The following is a 22,632-nucleotide window of genomic DNA, read 5'->3' on the forward strand; positions in this document are numbered from 1 at the left end:
GTAAATTAACACGCTACAGAGCAAACGTCATGACCGATTATTTATCACTTTTATCTGCGATAAACGACACGATACGACGGCCTCGCCGCGACGCCTATTCACGCGTGCCGGGCTAATTATCAATCTTTTTTTCCCCGCCGCGCGACCGCTTTCGCAAAATACGGATCTGATCGCGCGATAAGCTACACGCGAGTGTTCAATCCCAGGTGTCATTCGCGCGCCGTGTCGCCGTCGATGGACACTGACAGTGGCCGGTGCAATAATCAAGGCACTGATTGCCCCGCGTGTCTCACGGGGAACCCAGTGATCTTATTATCAAAGCGATCGATCGAATTGTCGCGACGAAGGACAGGGTTGACCCGTTCACCCTCTCTCTCTCTCTCCCCTTTCCACGCTTATGTACCATTTAGTTGGGTTCATATACCTATGATAAGCTAGCGATTCTAATGCTGATCTTGCGTATTATAACTATTACGTTATACCATGTTAGGAGTTAATCTCGGGATAATTTTACGACTTCATTAAGAGAGCTCGCGATGTAATATCGCTTTTCCGGCGCAACCGATATATAGCCTCGGTAAGATAGCTTCAAGAAGCACCGCGATGTCGATTCGTTGATACCTTGTCGTCTCTTTTTATTATGTATCCCCGATTTTTTTACGTTCCGTCTCCGCGTGCGTGTCGCCGCAGTGGAATCACGAATTACCGCCGTCGATCGCTCGAGGCTTCAACGGACACTCGCCGACTTGTAGGACGTTGCGCGTTTACCTGCATACAGGGTGCCCCATTAGTAGTCATTAAACTTTCCCGCATGACTGACCTGCTCGGCTTTCGGGGTCTGGCAACGCCGGTGTTCGCGTCGGCCTTGCGGAGAGGCCGGCGCTCGCCGTGCGCTCGATCCTTAGAAAATTGGATCGGTACTTGCATCGATTTGCGCGTGTGCGACAGGTTGCCATTATGAAATCTGAAATTCAGCGAGCCGCGCCGTGTACCGCGAAGTAATTTACATTTTTGTGAGTATCGCGCGTATATCGCGCATTAATAATCTAAAGGAAATTCCAAGAAAAATCTACGATTGCGATGCATTGTTGATTCCAACGTTGAATTATGCTGTCTCGATTATTAGCGACATTTGCATCGCGACGACTAGATAAGGCCGATAATGCGAGCAGATAGCATGTATTTCGCGAGAATAAACATCATTAAGAGACGCAAAATTAAACATATCATTTCATATGCATGAGACAGTATCGGCATATCCTGTATATTTGTAGGTAATAATAACACTAACGTAATATCTTATTCGAACTGGCAACGTTCGAATATTATTTTGTCTCATTACGAGTACGACAACGAAGTGGCAAACGTATAATATTATCAATATTACAATAATCACATGCGTAATAATCAAGCGAAATAAAAGTGCTGTCGATCTCGAATCACATGAATAAAATGACGTATATTAAATGATATATTTCTTCCGCAATTATCGGCCAAGAGCACGGCCAAGCCGGCCGTACAGCCCGGCGTGTTGCCCAACGCGATTTCGAGGGTCACCCTATGTGAGAGGCGCGAAGGAAGCTTTGTGGGTACGGGAATGGTAGCCGGGAAGTGTCCGGTGTGTCCGGGAGCGGCCGTCCGAGAGCGGATGGTCACCCTGTTCCAAAGGGTCATCCATTGGCTCGCTCTCACTTAGCATAAAAGGGGTAACTAGCAATGCCCGCTGCCATAATGGAACGAGTGTCCCATGGACATATAATTAGGCGCGTAGTCCATGGGAAATTCGGACCCCATTCCGACGTTTTAGCCAGTCGGTCTGAAACGTTTCGCATAAGCATTATTAAACGATGGGGGTCATCCTCGCGCGGGCAGAAAAATCGCGGAGTGTCGACGAGCAGTTGTCAAACACCGGGAAATACGACACGCGCGAAATAAAGACTATAGGCCACGATAGAGAGACGCCAATAAAATCGCAGATAATCTATCTCGTCTGTCGATGACGTAAAACAGCGCTTAATCCTTTCATCAATGTTTCCTCGTTCGTTCATTTACGTCGCGTTTTTACGCGACTCGTCTCGTGCAGCGTTATTGGCGGTGAGGAACATACAAGACTGACAGCGATGTAGACATACCAAAGAGAATGCAATATTATTAATTGTACATTATCAACTGTCGTTGGGAAACGTATCGTTCCTCGTTACGCGCCGATCTGTTTGCTTAACGGCTTGATAACTACTCGCTTTAAAACGATTACACCATAAAAAAACACTGATCATGTAACAAGAAAATTAAGGACACGACAATATGCTATACACAGCTACATTCCAGATAGTCGGTAATCAAGGAATATCGATGGAAAACTTTTCCTGGGAAACACTGACTTTGATGTTACAGGATTTGTTTGAAGAAAATAATCATCCGAACGATGTTTCGCATCGCAAGGTTAAAGATGACATAGAATTATCATTAATAGTCAGTCCACGTGTAAGAATACGATTTGCATAACTGTTATATTCTGTGATGAAAAAGATGCTTCACGATGAAAATCTTATCGTGGGCAACATCAATTCCGATTAAAACTGATTTATGATGCACGTACCTAAAGCTGTTCATATTAAAATTGAATATAGTAAAGTTTAACAATTCAATCGCGTGTATTAGAACGACGTCTGAATATGACTTTAGTGATATTCTTATCAAAGCTGTCTTTTTTAGTGTAACAAAATTTGCTCTGATCTGAATAGAATATATTAATTATATATATAAAATATTCTATCAGAATATTTTATATATAATTTATATTCTGTTATGATATATATATACTTATATAGTACCATATAATTGATAACTAAATTTATCCCTGGAATATTTGTTAAATGCTAAAAGTGAAACTGACATTCTAGGCCTATGAATTTTATCATTATCAGCTTATCGAAATTTACTAGCGAGTTTGCTGTGCATTTCTCGCGGATAACAGATTGTCGATCGTACATTATAGACTATATCGCAAAACATCGGAAGGAATGCCGTTCTGATAGCGCCGTTCGAAAAGAATCTGTACGAGCCTCAAGGTCGATTGAAACGCACACCTCCTACTCGCGTTGAAATCACCAAATCTCGCGACTTAGACGTTGAAATCAGTATAACGTCGGTGAGTTTGATATTCATTTTTATAGATAGAAGAATACATAATGAGTCAGACTAATTTTTTACACTTAGAAGAATAAATGTAAATGAATTTATTTCATTAAATAAGTCATTACTCTTAACGGTTCGTAACTGTACCAGTATTTTTTTAAACATTTCTAACGTCAGAATTAATTCGATTGACGCCGTCGTCGCAGTTAACACGTAATAGCGATTATTTTTACGTGTCTACGGGATCTCGGAGTCTATATATAAACTCACCGAAATTGTACCGGTTTCTCGATCCCTCCCTCCAGACGGACGTTCGTGCGAGCTGTTAATTTATTCCCGATACCGATACCGGCGCGGGGCTCTACCGAGAGACAAATCCGGTGCGCCTACGCGCGCGCCCATCGAAATCTCAATTCAATCGAAGGCAAAGACTCACGGGTGCGCTTTATCGGTCGAGTGCTGTCAACGGATCGGGGTGACACATCCGGCCGCAGGCAGGGAGATCATGAGATGTATCCTGCTTGATATCCAAGTGGACGATACCCCCAAGATACGTGCGAATTGCGTAGCACGAGGTCTGATAGAACTCCGAAAAAAAAACGGAGCTCGGATACGCGCACTCACACACTTTCCTGTTTCTCGTTTCGAAAAGGAGCACTCCGTAAAGGTTTCTCGTTCACACGCGTGTTCTTTTTTCTCTCTTCCTCACTTTCTTTCTCCCTTTCTCTCCCTTAGTCGTTTTCGGATCACAGTTGCGTTCACGCGGCACTCGCACAATTAAAAAGTCTCCCGCGTAGGATCGGCAAGATAATCGGCGACGGATTTTCGAGCTCGCGAGTCAACTCGAGGCTCCTCCTCGTCGGCGATTCTGCGGACTGGCTCGTCGAGTCGTGGCGCGTATTCATTAATATGATAATCATCCAATACGTATACGATGCCTCTCGATGATCGCCCTCGTCTCCGTCATCTTCATCGTCTTCTTCGTCGTCGTCGTCGTCGTCGTCGTCATTGTGGACGACGGCGGCGCCGCGCAAAACACCATCATAAATCTGAACGAGATCGCGTTCACGTATGATTTCGCGATCGATAAAACGAAATGGAAAAAATAAAAATGGAAAAGAAAATGTACAGCGGCAATGCGCCGCGCACTCCGAATCACTCGCGATTGAAACTCGGCTCAATTTTCTCTTGACCCGGCAAAATCCGTCACGCAGAAAATATGTTCTCGCGCCCTTTCACGTGCGATAAAAAAATCCTTGTCCCTTCTTCCGCTTAACGTTCCGCTGACGTCGATTCGTGACCACCGATGCACTTTTCTCTATACCTCGACACCGTCACTCTCCGTGTCTCGGCACGTTTTCACGTATCTCCGGTCATTTCGTTATCGCGCCTCCGCCTTCGCCGTCCACCTCATTCTCCGTCCTTCCTCGTCCTCTCCTTCTTCCTCTCCTCCACCCCCGCCTCCTCCTCCTTCCTCCTCCTCCTCCGCCTCCGTTTCTTCCTCTTCCACCTCCAGCTTCTCCACCTTCCACCAGCGGAGACGACTCGTCGTGCTGCTGTCCTCTTTCCTCTTCCTCTTCCTTCCTACGCTTCTTCCTCTGATCCCGTACGATCAAACAACTACCACCGGCAACCAATAACCACTTGGTCCCGCTGCGATGCCGCGAGCGGAGGTGCTGTTGCGCGCGTCGACTAATTTTCGGACGAACTTTCCGGTTCGGTGTCTTGTATTGGACTGTGCAGAAGTGGCACCTTCCAGTTTCTGAACTTACATCTTGTCAGGTAAGTGTGAGCTTTGCCCGCGCGGTCCCGGGGCGGTGGCGCGTGTATGCGTTCGCCTGTACGTACGTACGGCTCGCATGCGTGTGTTACGTGTGCGTGTACACGTGTATGCGTGTCGCGCCGCAGACCCGCCTCTTTCCCCACTCTATACGCGGCTCTATCTGGCCTCTCTCTCTCTCTCGCGCGCGTGCTCTCGATCGCCGCCATACGAGTGTGATAGCGGTGCGCTCCCTCGTCGAATGTGCGTATAGAGAACATGCGTTGCTGCGTGTGCGTGCGAGCTGCTGCCGCCGCGGACGCACGCACGCGAGTGTACGGGTTACCCCCGTGTGTCGCCCGTAGACGACGACGACGACGACCACTGGTAGCTTCCAGGTAGACCAGCGTAGACGTTCCTCTTTTTCTCTCTCCCGTTCACGTTTCTCGCCTTCTCTCTGTCCTCCTCCTTCTCTAGATATCCCTCCCCTCCTCAGTGTTGGTTTTTTTTCACCACGCGTTGTCTCCGTCTCTTTCCTTCTCTCCTTCTCCTCCCGCTTAGTTCTCTAGATGCGTGAGTGCGTGCGTGACTCTGCCGATGCGCGTAGAGGACATTTAACGCATCGCGATCGTGTTTTATCCCTACCAATTGCGTTCCGAGAAAGAAAGAGAAAAAGAGAGGAGGAGAGACTGAATGAGGATTTCCTAGGATTAGATAGGCTGCAAGGGTTAGCTGAGGCGAGGGTAGTTGCTCACGTGACAATCTCTTCCGGGGATGGTTGCGATCCTCGAAGCTGATTAGCCAAGTGCTTCTCGTGTGATATTATCCTTAATATTCGCGCAATTCATGATTATTTTATACTTACATATTATTGCGTTATTCTAATTAAAATGTAAGAAGCTTAAAAGCCATGATGTGTACATTTGTCTGAGTACAAATCGAGACTTAAAACTCTTGATAATGTTATATCACTGTTGGTTATATATCTCATGCTGCGCATCGCGTCGAACGCGAGGAGCTGCGGATTAAATAAACTTGTCCGTCGCCGAATATATTTAGCATATTTTCGATGACAGCGATAAGAGAATATAAATCTGCGCTGAGAGCCTCATTCGAGGATTTGCATATTCATAAAATAGCGTAAGAAAATAAAAAAAAAAAAATTCTAGTTACCTTAAGATAATTAAAAAATCTTCGATTAAAATAGATGTCCGTTGTTGCCTGTTAAAGAGAAAGTCCGTGTCTACGTTTTGCGACTCTTCCAGAGTCAAAATTTTAATGTTGATCACTTGAATCCTCTGTAACATGTCGAATATGTACGTTTGATTATTTAAAAGAGAACAGTGTACCAGTACATGCTTCAGACTACATCAGATTATATAAAACGCGCGAACAATACGGTCACTTTTTTTCACTCGTGTATGTATTATCTACCCTTGATTAACTCACTTGAATCTGATATTCTTTTTTTTCTCGCTCGGATGCAATCTTCTTTCACAACATTTCAATTTCGACGTTAATTATCTTGGTAACTATATTCAAAATTAAAACCCAGTTGAAGTCCATTTGAAAGTGACTTGAAAACAAGGTTGTCTTAATTTGCCAGAACCTCTTCATCCTTGAACGTTTATAACGCAAAAACCGCTGACGCCTTCTGGGGCATCCCACATGGACATTATAAGCGTCCGGCGACGAAGAAAGAGAAATCCACTTGACGTTTTAATATTGTCCCCCCTGGCACGAATAAATCGCTCGTCCGAGAGAACGACCGCAGGCGTGGAAAACAGATCCCCCCCGGTATCTCTCCCCGGTCTTTTTTTTTCCTCCGAGTGGAAACTCGATGAAAGTTTCACCGAGATGTCAACGGCAGTTACTCTTCATTATGTCGCTCTGATATTCCGATTGAAAGATCTCCGACACGGTACGGATTTTACTCTTTTGATATTTTCTGCATCTATTTACGCGATGTTTCGTAAACAAGATGTGAGAAGGATTATGGTCTTTAAGAATGATCCCGGCGTGTCCTTCCTGAGAAGGCTATCCGTTCAAATATACGCGGTATGTCCGCCTCATAAAAATTTTAATTCGTCGCCCAATCGAAATTTCATCGTGCACGTCTCTCTTGACGACGCGTCTCGACTGATTGTATCATTAATCGCGTCCGCGTTAACATAAAAATAACCGGAATTGACGGAAAGACCCGGTGGGCATGTTGCAAACGGATGCAAATATATCGTGTCGGTATTAGCGTGAATTTTGAACGTTAATTGAATCGCCGATTTCGCGACAGAAAACCTCCGGCGAGGAAAACACGCGGATTCCCGTTTTCTCGTTATCTCTCTTTTCCTCGCCTTTCCGTTTTCCTTTTTTTTTTTCACGGACTCTCTCAATCGACGACGAGGGTAACGAAGCCGGTCGTCGTTCGAGAGTTTCACCTCGGGCGTCTCCATCGGCTATTTTAACGAAGCCGAAGCGCGTACGCCCCGAAGTTCGCGGAGGCGCAAATAAGAGGATAGTTTCACGACCGGCTCGTCGTCGGCCGTCCATTTTTCCATCTTCGGTCGTCCGCGTTACGCCCATAAGTGATCCCGAGTGTCGATCTCATACCTATAACGAGGCTGATCGAGTGCGCCGCCTCGACTGGGAGACTCGCGCGCGATCGCGCTTGCATGCTCGGTAAGAAAAGACGAGACGAAGACAGAGGGAGAGAGAATGAGAGGGCCGTAGATAGGTGCTCTGTTAATCGAGCGAAATCCCGCCGTTCGAACCAGTTTCGTTAATGAAGCGGTGACATGATATCCATTAAGGCGAGAAATTTTATGCCCGCGCGCGAAATTCGCGGCTCTCGATTCGCGCCGACGTCGCGAGACGTGCTAGGTATTACGCGCGGAAAAAAACGATCCAAATCAATGACCGAGTAAAAAACAATCGCAAACGTTCTATTATTTCATTGAATTCTATGAAATTAGTATGAAACGTGCCGTTTGTGTCATTTTCGTTAATGACATCTGCCATTCTAATTTTTCTATATTTAGATATTGATACAAGTGATTTGCTGGTATTGTGAATAATAAAAAAAAAAGAAAATACACATACATTTATACGCTAATTCGTATAAAAGTCGATATTTAAAAATAGACAATAACTTATAAAATAAATGATAAAATAAATTAAATATATATGATAATGTTATTTTGCAATCGTACATGTAGAATCGGCTAATAGCTCGGGACGTGAAAAATAAAACAATTTTGTATCTTCTCTCATAAAAAATAATTCATTCATTTATAGGAATTTATAGAATATAAGCCTTTCACGAAATGCTAATTATTGTGCAACACATGTGAAATATTGCGCGCACAAATCCTTTTTTTATACAAATTGTTACATTAGTAACTCTGTATCTCATTCTCTCGCTAATGATTTTCGCAAAGATTGTAAACAAATCATTTAATTACTAATTAAGTCACCGTCATGTAAAACAGATCGCATTTTAATGCATAATGTAGCTTGGACACGCGCAAACAAGTACTGGGACAATTTTAAGTAGTAAAAGCAGGCGCTGCGGCCAGCCAGCGCTTACATAATAACGAAGAACATCTGTCGATAATGAGATTGTTCTTACTTTTATTATATGTAAATATAATTTCTCACAGTCTACAGACATTCAAAATTGCGCGAGAAAAACAAGGAAAAACATCGGAAAATACGTCGATATCACACTTTAAAGAAATATTTCTTGTAGAAATTCTGCATGATTATAAAATATAAACTGAATATATATTTACATTTTAATAAACGTACTTATTTATGAAGACTACGTTTAGACGATACACATTGAAAAAACACGAAAACCTAAAAACTAACGTTATCTATTCAAGATTCATCGCTCGATTCAGGCTTAGAACCTTTCCGTCCTTGAAATCCGTCCATCCAACTAAGTGGTGGAGAGAAAATCGGCAGGCAACGTTCCCCGTTTATATGCTGATATTTTAGCGTTAACGAATTAACATATCTTTCTCCGTCCATGTTAAAATATAAGCGCGTGCGTTGTAAAAAATTCGACGGCTTTCTATCATCGTCGTTTTGTTTTTTACCATTTTCATCAGGTAGCCTCTCGCGACTGAAACGTGTGTGCGCCAGCGCGTTTCCCTCGGTCGCGTCGCGCGATTTATCGGGTCTCTTTTCGAATTCTTATCGCGCTTCATAAAAACGACGTCGCGCGTTATGGCTGTGGCGGCGACAACGGCGGAGGGCCGGGACACATATAACAGTGAATTGTCGTTACGTTTGTCATTGTCGTGGTAAATAAAAGACCGCGTCGTATCTGCCGCCGAGAAAGAGCGACAGAGAGAGGAAGATCTATCGCAGATATCCCCGGGTAAACGAGTATCCGCTCGCGTCTGCTGCGACAATAATGTCGGGGCGAGCTCTTTTATTAGCCGGCCGTCTCGGTCTACCTTCCTTTCTTCGCGCTCGTTTGTCGAAAACCTTCCTCTTCGCGGTATTTGCTCGGACTACCGATGTAACTACCGATGTACGCCATGACAAATTCTGATGAGAAGCATATTTTTTTCGACATTGCACTTCAACTTCCGTGCACGATTGCAATCCAGTTTATTTATTATCAATGTGCACATTTCTGTGCGATAAAATGTGAATATTCGTGAGAAATACTGAAAGTTCTGATACTTTAATACAGGAAAATATTGCATACACCAAACTTACTTTATTTTCTCGAAATTTTCCTGAAGATAATGATGTAATTTTTATATATAAAAATATGCATACATTTGCTTGCGTTACATCCACTCCTGTTCCAATCGGAAAGGCGATAAAATAATGCGAAGTGAAAATAATTAGACCGTTTAACATGACCCGGAAAGCTCCGGACAAGTCTTTAACTGGCGCGAGATAAAATATGAGATGCGAAAATTCGTCGCGGTTTAGTAATTGTGAGGAAATTCCACTTAACGCGACATGGCGTAACGCGACATTACACACATTACACTATCGCATTATATAAATTTATAAAGGGCAAACGCGTTCACAGAGTGCGTTTTACGTAATGCACACCGAGCGTGCACCGTGCGGCGCTATGGTTTCCGGTTGAACGCTTCGAACGGATAATGCCCAAATCAAATCGCCACTTTCGCAGTGGCGAACGCTGGAAAAACATGTGCTCGAAAGTTGAATGTCGCGTGGCGACAGGTGCTTCGCTATGCGTTAAATCGACAAAGCATACATACAGGGATTCGTAGCGATTCTATCGCGATTTCATGTAGGCAAAAATATGATCGACGATTCTCGGATTTATATTACCGGTTACGAGAGATAGTTCAATTTCTGATGATATATTAGTATACGTCACGCTATAACAACTTGATGACTCGAAAAACGCGCTACAACGTGATCTCGTTTTTGTTTGTAGATTCGTATCGCGTGAGATAGCGAAAACTGCGTTGTCACTCTGCACATAAGATTAAATCAAAATGATAAATTTATATTATTATATATATTTCAAAGGATACACCGAAGAATTATTGCCGGAAATTGCATAATAACTATTAACTGAGTGTTTTATTCCTTTACATACATATACAATTAATGTTAGACTTACAATTAGAAAGAAATAGAGAAATGAATTCAACAGCAAGTGAAACTGGCTTTAATTTGCGTTTTTCATTGCTTCGATCTTTTGCTAAGTCCGTGACGTCTACGCAAAATCGGCGCTTTCATCATTAATTTATCAGCTTCCGCAGTTTCTTTTCATGCTTTTCGAGATAAGAAACGCTGTAATACAGCCGCGAAGAAGCGGGGAGCGTATAACCCGCGCAAATTTAGTGTTCCGCTTTAATCTACGTTTATACTCGGCTATATTCTCTCCTTCTCTCTCTTTCTTTCGTCTTCTTCCCGTTCCTGCTCTCTCCCGGCTTCGTCGCGTTTCGCGCCTCCCTTTCTCGTTTCGCCATTGCATCGTTTAATCTGCATGCCGCGTGCGTTTACGCCGTGAATAAGGCGCATCGGGAACGCCCCGTGTGTACGCACTTGGGAACACTTTTAATGGGCCCGCACCATCGACGAGGCGACTGAGCATTAAAACAAATCTCTGCCTCGCGAACGGCGACGATACCTATCGGCCGTACGTTGCACCGGTTGTTTGTGCGATAAGTGCGACGCGAATACCATTCGCGTAGACATTCCCGAGGCCTAGAATCCGGCCAGTGTGACAGGCGATTTGTTGCATCGCTGCGATTGGCTCTATTATGTCCGATAATTTAGCGATAAGGCATTGCAATTTCCCTATTTTTGCGATCTGATTTAAACGTTATGTAATTATTCCTCGACGTGTTATTTAGTGTTTTAATTGAAAAAAAAAAACGACATATTGATTTTAACTTAACTGAAAATGATTTATATATATTGGCAGAAAAAACTCGACCGATCGGCCAGATTCTTCGTGCCTGGTAGATCCGCGTGTGAACACGGAATGCAGCACGACAGTACCATTGTTCGATATAGAGCATTTAAATATCGCCTACTGTACTGTAATTACAGTGTTCGTACTGCGATTTCGTCATGGTGCACCCTGCAGCTTTTCATAAATTACAGCACGGTCGAACTGTGACTTGTAATTTGGCAAATTGCTGTTCTCCATGAAAGATCGACACGTCGTTCATACACGTCGATTACCGATCGATTGTCGATCGTTGATTAACGATTTCTCGCGATCAATTTCCGTTTTGTCCGCTCTGACTGTAATTAATAGTTAACCGTTTGTCCTCTGCATTTTTGTACCACCTATAACATTTTTTCTTTTTACGACAATACTTCGAGATTTTCACAGCGTCGTTCCCGAATTCCGTTTGCAAAAACGCGGCAATCTCGATTGATCGCCGATGTTGGTCGGCGTTTTAAAGAGAAGCGCAAGTTTATCGGAGATCGTTTTCAATTATTGGCCGCAAACTCGCGCGGGGATAATCCGCGCGCCACCCGTAAACTTTCCACATCGTGTAATTAGATGGAAATTAGATAGTTTATATTTATCAGCAGGTGGCAATTACACCGTCGATGATCTAAACATTTTTCCGCATTATGTAATTACATTTTGCATTTTAAGTTCATCGACCAGATTTCCTCGTTTTATTAACGGCCGCGACGCTACAAATATTAGGCATTTTTCGCGCGCGAGCGATGCACCGCGCGATCGGAAGATGCGTCGCGAATGGGTTCGCATTAAACGGTCAGCACGACGAGATAGCGGGGGCTCATATCCCCCCGGCACAGCGTTAAATGCATTCGCTTCTTAAGATCTTGTTTTAATACCGCGCACATATATTTTCTATTAAGAAATAGAAAATGAAAATCAAGCTTTTTTACCACTTTACTCACTATGTATCTGAGTTTCTTTCATTATTCTTATTCGTCTTAGCTTAAGTTATCTTGTTTTCACTTTTCCACAAATGTTTATTGCACCATCTCTTTCATACAAATTTATGTATATATATATATATATATATATATATATATATATATATATATGGGTGTGTTATGTAAATGTATTCACAGTGTGTTGAGCTCAGATTCGGTTTCTGCGAGAACAACGTATATGCAAGTGCAACGTTAAAATCGCACCGGTCGTACTTAGCGTTAAATCGAAGCCGATAATGTCCATTGTCGCCGATATTACTTCACGTTGCGAAGAAAATGCTCATGCTTATAGCGTGATTAGCGTGGCGTCATGTATCGCTGTTCGTTAGCTATACCATACGTATATTTCTCGTATATTTGCACGGGCACTACAAGCGTCGGGTAACTAGATTGAAATTGAGCAAAAGCTTGCGTACGCTGTTATCTTCAAAGTATTAGGATACCTTGCCTGTGCACGCACAGGCACAAATCAGTTTTACATAACAGCGACGCCGACTGTAACGCCGGGAGGTACACGACTAATTCGCGTCGCGGTCATACACGGCGTTTATACGTTTAATTTTCGTAACATATCGGACCACTATACATCAGCAGCGGAAAAGCTAAACTCTACAGATAGTATAATTATTGGTCGGTGTGTGAGAGAAGTCATACGTTTACGGGCGAATTGCCGTTAATGATTACGCGACGTTACATGCGTAAGTAACATTTAATTCGTTGGAAGTTGCTGAAGTTTATGCCCCGCAGCCCCCGAGTATTAATTACGTTGATAAAATACAGACACTTTTATTTCTTACGCAGTCGCGTAGTTCGCGCGAACGCGAATTACGAGCGCTATGTAATTACGGTAAACTGTATTCGAGTTGCACCAACTGAAACTTTTAATATAGTCGCGCCACAGGTGCATCGTTGCGCGCGTAAGATAAATCTTCCTTTTTCTCTCTCCGTGTACGACGATATCTATCGATGATCGCTAAGGCTTTCACGGATCTCGCAATCTACGGATATATCACGTGATACGGAATTACCAGACGTTTTCGTTGAAAAAAGCAATCTCTTTAAAAATTGGCGTTCACCTGCAGTATCTTCCTCTTCATCATTAACTCCTCTTATCCGGGCAAAGTAAATTAACTGGACGCATCTCACGGCAGTATAAAATTACATTCTAAACTAAATGATAAAAGATTGTACTGTCTTCATTTTTTGTCAAATGTGATATGTATTATGTAACAGAGTCTCTTTACGAAAGCAAAATCGATCCTCGTGGCTGCGGATTATCCTGGATGCCACAATGTAGCGAACAATTTCAATCGCTCGGAATTTTACCGATAAAATCGCTAGAAGTTATTATTATTATTATTATTATTATGCAAATGGCGCGTTATTACAGCGAAGTAAGAGGGCGTCGATGCGCATATCGCCATTGCTTTATTAATGCTTTTGTATCATTTATATAATCGAACAACGTCGGAGAACAATGCGTACGTGCGGTCGAAGCCTCTTATTAATTACGGCCGTTCTTTGCGAGAATTCTTCTCTCAATTAACCGAGCGCGCATTAAAAGCAAGCACTTATCTGCCTTTTTCTCATCGAAAGGTAACCATACCAGAGAGATTGACGATGGTCGCGCGGTAGATCCTGTGATCTACGATTCAGGTGGATACACTCTGCGGTAGAGGCAATAGGTAGTTCATCGCCCCGCTGTCGTTATAACATTGTACCACAAATGTATGTCTACGAGCTATCGATTTATCGGCAAACTCTCGATCAGGCTCTCCGTGCACGATTACGCAAGCGAAAGATTACCTTACATAGAAATTTAATATTACCGTTCGCGAAGTGTGTGGAGGGAACAGTGTTAATACGTTAATGCATTTCTAAAAGAACCCAAAAATTATTAATGCGCGCGCGATAAAATCAATTATACTTTCGTGAATATAGTATCTTTGCAAGTAAGAAAGAACGATTACAGCCATTTTTAAGATGTGGATGACCTCGATTGACTTAAGAATTTCTGGGCGTTTTTCTGAATAGTCTTTTGTACAATTTATTTATATTTATCATGAAAGCAAACTGTAATTATTTTATTTTATTGTAATTTAATTTTGAGAATATTTTATATTTTTTATAATTAGCGAGACTAATGCGACCGTGAAGACTTATTAGTCGTTAATAAACGTCGCTTTCTCCTTATCTTTTACATAATTCATACAACAGGAAACATCGATGTTTTAAACTTCGATATCGGGTGGAATTTTAATTCAAATCGATATTTAAAAAGAAACTTCAGTATTTCTGAATTCAATGGAGGTTCAAGAGCACGTCGTGTATAATTATTTTCATGGATTGTGAGAGAGAATGTAATCTCGCTTGCTAATTAATAAATTACTGTATATATCACATATTTTCCATAGATTTATTAAGTAAACCGTTAAACGTTAAACACAATCTATTAAATCCCCGCAATTTTTTATTGCTTTAACACAAAGATAAGAACAACTTTTGTATTTTCGTGAAATATATTCGTAAATGATTTTTATGATAATGATTAGGAAGATTTTTTGCAAATCATCCTAAAGCCGAAAATTTAAAATTGAGTTTTATATCCTAGAAAATTTTCAAGAATGATACAAGTGTTAAAAGAACAGGTTGTTTGAAGAATCTGGTTTGAAGAATACTTACATATATTTTTATGATTTATATTGCTTATTAGGATTGTATTGTATTGCTATTGTATGTGAGCATATTATTTAAATTTAAAGAAAGGCTTGTGACTTGAATAACCAGACTGAAATAATGATGCTGAGTCATACATTTGGACACATGAATCATCTATCTTAAAACATGAGGTAAAAATTTTAAGTAGATGTAAATTTTGGAAACGCGATTCTCTGTAACGAGTAGCATGAGTCATGTTAGGATCGTGAGAAAAGACGCGTGTGACAACGTTTTGCCCTCGTCCGGCATGTTTCAATCGATTCACGCGGATGATTAACGATTAATTAGCGAAGGAACCTTGCAGCAGTAAAATTTAACATTTCTTATACAGAACGGCGTCTGGAAACTTAAAATTCTTCGGATAACGTTGCTTTCCCGCGGAATCGTTTGCCGATTTAATGCTACGTCCGCACGATGGATTGCAATTACAGCGGCAATGCGGCATGGTTTTTTTTACTCTTTAAACCAGCGGAATACAATAGACAATCGAATCAATTAATCATTAATTGATGTTCGTGTCACGGAGGGCGCGAATAAAATATTGCCTTTACGACATAGCCGCGACAAGTTAAACCCATTGCGGATTTACAGTTAACGTACGTAAATGCAAAGTGGACTTGGCAATTACCGTCAGTTTCCAACAATTTTGATTAGCGGCACTTAAATGTCAATTTACCATCTCCTTGTTATGCGCTTATTTAATATTTATAAAATCTTTTCCGTTAAAAAGATGATCCCAATCGGCTCTAGATATTTCGCACGTGCGTACACTCAACGTTTGAAACACTATCGTCGAGGTATGCGATATAAAAATAGGCGCGATCGTAACATTTCGCAAGTTTCGCCATTCAACAAACCGATGATTGAACAATCGAAAGTTTGCGTGCTAGGACTTGAATGCGTTTTGTGCACAAACACACTCGAAGTCGAACTCATTATACCGATTCATAACTAAACCAACGCCATTCTCTTTTTGAATGCGATGTACTGTCACATCGAGTGTTATGGCGAGCATCGCTGTCCATTATACTCAACGCGATATAACGAAACTCTATTTGCATACGTGCGTATGTGGCACATATCCGGACGATACCAATGTCGAGCTTCATGATTTTTTATTCCATTTTCTACAAAATTTTTTCCAGTTTTTATAACATTACTGAATAATAAAACCGGCAAGATTAGTTAAAGAACGCTTGAAGTGATAGGACATTGCGATTATTTCGCTTTTCTTGCATTCGATAATAGAATCGAATTATTAGATATGTATTGAAATATATTTTCTTATATTTTAGTCTAAAATGCGATATGCTATTATTAAAATTCACAAATCAATTAGACTTTGATTTGTCTCTAAATTTGATTTACTTGATGATGTATGTATCTTTCATATGCAAGACGGCAATAAAAACAACTTCATTACTTCATTCTTATTCTTGCAACAGAAGGGTCAATGAGCGAGTACTCCCACACCTAGCCGCTTATCGGTTGCCAATGTGCGCGTAGGATATCGATCGCGATTATAGATCGTGGAAAAGGCATAATCGACCCGACGTTTATAAGGTTCTATCGCTTGCCCGGTAATCGAAGTTACGAATCGGCCGATCGAAAGGTCGTGCGTGCGCGCTAATGGTGAGACACGATAAAAACGCTGATATACCGTCCGGCGTGCCGGACGTTCGAAAGGCTTGCGCGTGTGGTACAACGATAAAAAGCACCGATATACCCGGCAACGTTTGAAAGGCCTTTGGGTAACGCGTGGTGTCTGGTGCTCTCTCTCTCTCTCTCTCTCTCTCTCTCTCTCTCTCTCTCTCTCTCTCTCTCTCTCTCTCTCTCTCTCTCTCTCTTTCTCTTTCTCTTTCGCGCGCGGAGCACGCGTCTTGCGCCTCTCGCGAGAAACCGCGGATCATTACGCGCGGTCGTAACGCGGCAGCGCGGAGGCTCCGTGACATTTGTACGGGAAAACGCACGTGCGCATCGCGACGGACGCGACGGTTCATCATAAATAAACTTGCCACTCGGTGCAAACGCAATTCGTCGGCGCATGTCGCTTAAATTGTCGACTTATCGCTTACTATGTTATCGCTTACCTCCGCTTCGCCTTGCTCACCCGCGAGCTCGTTGAACATCGCATTCGTCTCCCGAGCGAACATTATCCGCGTAAGATCTAACTGAGATAAGATTCTATTTCGTATCCAGAGGCCATATTTTTCCTTCGTGAAAAGTAAGATATAAGTATCTTGTCTCATCAGTTACAATAAGGAGGAAAAAGACAAAATTATTTTCGCAGTCTCCAACCTCCCTGATACATGACTTTCACAAAATTATATATCTGTAGAAATGTAAAGAGCGACTGAGATACGAATTGATGGAGAATATACATGTACTTCTTTTATATTTTTATATATACGATGCTGAAATTGGATCTCTTTTTGACACGGTTTCTGCGTGCGTTTAAACGCTCTATGTTTTATCCACCGTAGCACATATCAAAGCGAACGCGGAACAACCGCGAGTTAAGTCCGTCCAGACGCCGTACGTGCCCGTGTAACGCTTTAAGCCCCGTGTCACGTATTCCGGTTGAGAGACAGATTATAATATCAAAGGTAAACCGCGGTTGGACAGTCGATATCATGCGAAAGTCAACAACGATGAGAGAATGACAAAGATCCGATAAGCGCAGGTGGAACAAATAATTTTATAGTAATTGTCACGAAATCTTGCAACAATAGATTAATCAAATTCAAGACAATTAACTAAAATGATGGGAGAAAAGCGCATTAATCCGTTTTTTTTTTTTCAAGGATTAATTCGATGTATCTATTTTGTCTCGCGAATGCTTCGAGAATGCTTGAAGACAAATTCTAATTTCAATTGAATTGTTAATTATGATTTAAATTAAATTTTTGTAAAATATTTACAAAATATATGTTTTGTAACTGTCACTTGCGAGATATTTTTGTCCACAGTTCCTGACCCTCGATATTCCCTATCTGATTCCAGAATCGATGACTGCTATTGAAATTAAAATATCCAAGAATACCCGCCGTCTCTGAGACAGAGGAGCATCCGATACTCCGATAATATCGAAGCGTCCCTCCGTAAGAACGAACCGCATCCGTGTATCGCGTTACGCATTGGATCAAAATATCAAAGGTAAGTCCGGCGTATATGAGAGAAAGACGGGGCTAATTGCGCGCGAATGCACAAGGGCAGCAACGGCCTCGTGATGCAACGAGGGTTCGACGTCGATGCGAGCGCAAGGAGGTAGAAACGTGTATAGGGTAGACAGGAGGAAAAAAGCGAGAGAGAAACGAAGGAGAGTGACGAGCTAGAGGGAATCGATCGGTCATTACCATAATTTGTATATGAGTACCACCTGGAACGGTGGCAGTATACCCGATGGTCAATGCTCACAAACCTTCTCGGAACTCTTTTTTCTCTTTTGATCTCTGCCCCTAACTGCTCGCTGTCCCTCTTCTTTGAAGCGCGCAAGCTGCTTGCGCGCGCTAGAGGATCGTCTTCGTGCATCCCATTAAGAGTCTCGACAAAAAGAAAAATGCAAAAGTGCCGCCAATTGCGCGCGCGGCGGATCGTTCGCGGTCGTGCGCAAAACTAGCAGATTTCCGTCACTCCATCAGCCGTGATAAATCGAAGCCATTTTCACGAGTGATAAATTAAGTGCTAAGCACGACTAAATATTAATCGTCCCGATAATTATTCCAGTATCGGATTATTGCCTCAGGCAACAATCGCGATCATCCTGGATTACACGGGAGCCGCCTAACATTCTGCATGCAAGCGCGTCGAAAAGCGCACGCTCGTAACAGTTTATTACCGCTAATAACCGGTGTTTTACAATGTTTTCAGGAAAGAAACGCGGGCGAAGTAAGTGATACTTTTAACCGGATTTACCGCGTGCTTACGGATACATAAAATATGAAAGAATTGTGATTCAGGTGCGCGGGCTCGTAGAGTAGCCGTGCGCGCGCGCGCGCGCGCGCTAATAATGTGCGGCCCATTAAAATACCCAGCTTTATTGCATTTAAGATGATGTTCAAATTACTACGATACCGGCCGTTACGTTTATGCCTCTCAGCAGCGCGCGCAAACCGTTATTATTAAGACATCGGTAGGTCCGATAACCGAAGCAATTTTCACTCCGGCCGGGAGAGTTTAAGCGAGTTTGACCGAGAAGTCGTAGCTCTTCAAAACAGCTAGAACTTACTTAAATTGTCGTCGTGGCCTTCAAGACAAACACTCGTTCCGTATATAATTCGCCGTGTATCGGTCACCCGCCATAAATCCAAAATCCGAGAAAGATCAAGGCCTCCCTTATCTCAAGCGAGAGAGCGTTCTGCGATTTTTACGACCGACCGCGAACTTCGTCCTTTTCTTTTTCCATATCTCGTCGTTATATCTCGAGAACGGTCCAGCACCCAAAGGAATGCGCGGATTAAGGATATTCGAATTAGAGAGACTTGCCTTTATTTTTATTAAAATTAACATGAAATATTTTTTTGATCGCAAAAAATTAAGTAGCTTGGAATTATGTATTAAGAAATAATTGAATAATAAAGAAATTATGCAGATGAATTAATAATTTAAGAAATTTAAGTTCCTTATCTTTTGTTTATGAAATATAAGATATACAGCAAAGTCATTTCAGTATAAAATTAAAATCCCTTTGTTCAAGCGGCATTTTTTCTCTAAAATTTTTTTTCAACCAAAACTGAAAACTTTAGAGAATTAGAGATCCTGAAGGAACGTATCAGTCGAAAGAGAGCATGTTACTTAAGAGTTAAACTCCTCGTCATTGCGTTCGTTACACCTGTGCCACTCGTCCTCATTCAATGCCGAAATCGCGACGCCCGTCCCCCTTCGGCCCCCCTTTTTTCCAGCGCACTGCGGTGTAACGTCGGCTCTCACCGCGGTAAGCCGAGACCTCGCTGCGATCGTATATCAATGGCTATAGCCGCATACGTACGCTGTGCGAATAAATATAATTATAAGTAAGAGCAAGGCTGGACCACGCCCTGTCTCCGCTCTACTCTCTTTTTCTCTTCCCTTGCCTTCTCTCCGCGAGGCAAGGCACGCACTCCTCCTCGGCGTCGTTTCTTTGCTCTCTCTCTCTCTCTCTCTCTCTCTCTCTCTCTCTCTCTCTCTCTCTCTCTCTCTCTCTCTCTCTCTCTCTCTCTCTCTCTCTCTCTCTCTCTCTCTCTCCTCTCTTTCTCGCTCCTTCTGTCGGGCACACGGTTAGGTTCTCCACACGATAGATAGGCTTAGGCTCAGGTTAGGTATACTTCCATTTCTCCATTGCGCCGTTGATACACGCGTCCGCGAGCACGCATACACGCGTGTCGCGTTGCGTGTACGCAGCGAGAGATATCTGGAGGCGGATCGAGCGAGTTCCTCGGAAGGACGTCGCGAGATCGATCGGGGATCGTCGACGATGACGGAGGAAGAGGAAGGGATAGGAGAGAAAGGCGGGAGATTTCTTAAAAATATACCGAATACGTGCGAATATCCGCGGTGTTAGCTCGACCTTTCTCTTTTGAAATTAATTGGTGTATAAATACAAAAATACATGGAAAATTTTAATATATTTCTGCTCTTTCCTTCTCTAATACTTTATGACAATTAAAAATGTCAAGAAGAGGATTAGATTGTTATTCCAAATATCAGATATATATAGAAGCGATTTCGGTAACCAATTAAAGGCGAAGCGAATAAATCAAAAGTCGATTTAGGTATACGATGAATATCTAATTGCGGATGTTTCGAGAGTTCTCCAAGTTAGACTCACGTTTTCTCCGACTACATCATAACTCATGTAACGTATTCGACTCGCGTATGCATTAACAGTTCGTCTGACATCTTTGTTCCTGCACGCCTGTTCGTGATTGATAGCATTGTTTTTGATAGAGCGATCAGAAATTTCTATAGAGCGCTGCGGAATAAGTTTGTGTTAGGGAAAACTTGGTATAATGACTTTCTAATACGTCACGGAGAGGTCGGGAGGCCTAGACAGAATATATTTTGAGATCAAATGTCACGAGCGAACATGCTTTTAACTCCGGTAAACTGTATCTTTCATCGAGAAGCGCTTTGCTTTTGTCTATGCTTTACTACGCGATAGTTAGCATGTATACGTCTATTATCTAAATGAATAGCTGTCGTATGCACTTTATTGGACTTGCAACATTATGATGCAATTTGAACGGCTTGACCCCGGGTTGTGACTTTCTAATGTGCGAACTATGTTGCGTTAGGAATAAATTGATTCATTCAATTGAACCTTTCTCTGTCCTGAATCTTCCTTTTCTCGTGTCAAGATGTTCCGCATGCCGCGGAAGCAGAAAATAAAAGAAACATATATAAAATAATCAATATAATGCCAATTTAAAATAATCATTATAATGCTAGGTATCAATATCACCTCATCACGTTTCAGACATTTATATATGTTAAACAGATTCATTTCCAGAGAAATTATTGGTCAAGTATGTCAAAAGATGTACTTTCGTCTCTTAGTGCATAATATACATATATAAGAAGAGATTATTGGCGGCCATAAAATCGTACAACATGTAGACCTGATAACCATATAAATTGTTTAATTGATAAAAGTTTGTTATAAGTACGATATTCTCATAGTCGATAGGACAAAAATGCAAGGCTATCATCCCACGGGGGGTCGTCGTATCCATTTCGTTCAGTATATTTTTTTTAAAGCAATCTGAGATTGCCGTTATTTAATAAACCATGTAGACCTTAGATGCAATCACGTTTTACGGGGGGCGATTAGTGCACAAAGAGGGGCAATTAGCGAACCCATTCTCGCGCATTAAGATAAAAGCGCCCGGGGATGTCGCTGCATCCCCGAAATAAATTGCTTTATGAACGAAGGGCGAGAGAGTATCTCGCGTTCACGAAGAGAGATCGCGTTTCTTCCACGTTCGCAGACATTTGCGTTCGCGTATGCGCATCCTCGTTGACAAAGAGGTCCTACCGGCGATATGCTTCGCTGAAATGACCGAACGTAAGCACTCCGACCGACACTAAAGATAAAACTCGTTGCCGATGCACCGCAACTTATCGTGACATAATTGCCGGTGTGCGTTTTATTGTCGCCGATACGGTCGCGCGATTTTCAAGCTAATCCGCGGCGCAGACGCTACGGAATTTATTAAATTACGTTTAAGCGTCACGGCGCGTCAGTTTCGTTTATGAAAATCTAAGATCTCCGATTATCTTTGAAAGTACTGAGAGGAAGAACGGCGCGCAGAGAGAGCGAGACACGTGGAATCCTCTGTAAAAGGCATGCATTCTCGTTAGCGGGCGAACTCTTGCGCCTATATACTTACGGTTATGCGGGTTCGGGAAATAATGCGACACACGCATAGATAATACTTATCGCGAGGTAATTGCAAAGCCAACTCGCCGCTGAAGCGCGATCGTTAAGATATTGTGACAAAGTTTTACTCCAAAGCTGCTTTCGTCGTTTTAAACAGTTTCGTGTTGCTTCATCGCTTAACTCAAATACAAACAGAAACGCGCGATAAACTGTTGCTCTTCACAATCTT

The 22,632-nt window shown here is 42.3% G+C and overlaps 1 protein-coding gene and 1 long non-coding RNA gene across 4 annotated transcripts in view; one reads left to right on the forward strand and one right to left on the reverse strand.

The window, feature by feature from the left end:
- The window catches only part of Grh (grainy head), a 110,057-nt gene that overhangs the window by 55,452 nt on the left and 31,973 nt on the right, over window positions 1–22,632 (reverse strand). The gene's annotated exons all lie outside the window — the stretch shown is intronic.
- LOC139778835 (uncharacterized) overlaps window positions 1–22,632 on the forward strand; it is an 87,351-nt gene that overhangs the window by 8,424 nt on the left and 56,295 nt on the right. Inside the window, exon 2 of the long non-coding RNA XR_011719708.1 lies at window positions 18,050–18,202. This is a non-coding gene — a long non-coding RNA (uncharacterized lncRNA). The remainder of the gene's footprint in view (window positions 1–18,049; window positions 18,203–22,632) is intronic.

Source organism: Temnothorax nylanderi, unplaced genomic scaffold (assembly GCF_030848795.1).
Source record: "Temnothorax nylanderi isolate EJ_2023f unplaced genomic scaffold, tnyl_v1.0 TNYL_tig0198_pilon, whole genome shotgun sequence".
In the NCBI taxonomy this organism is placed as follows: domain Eukaryota; kingdom Metazoa; phylum Arthropoda; class Insecta; order Hymenoptera; family Formicidae; genus Temnothorax; species Temnothorax nylanderi.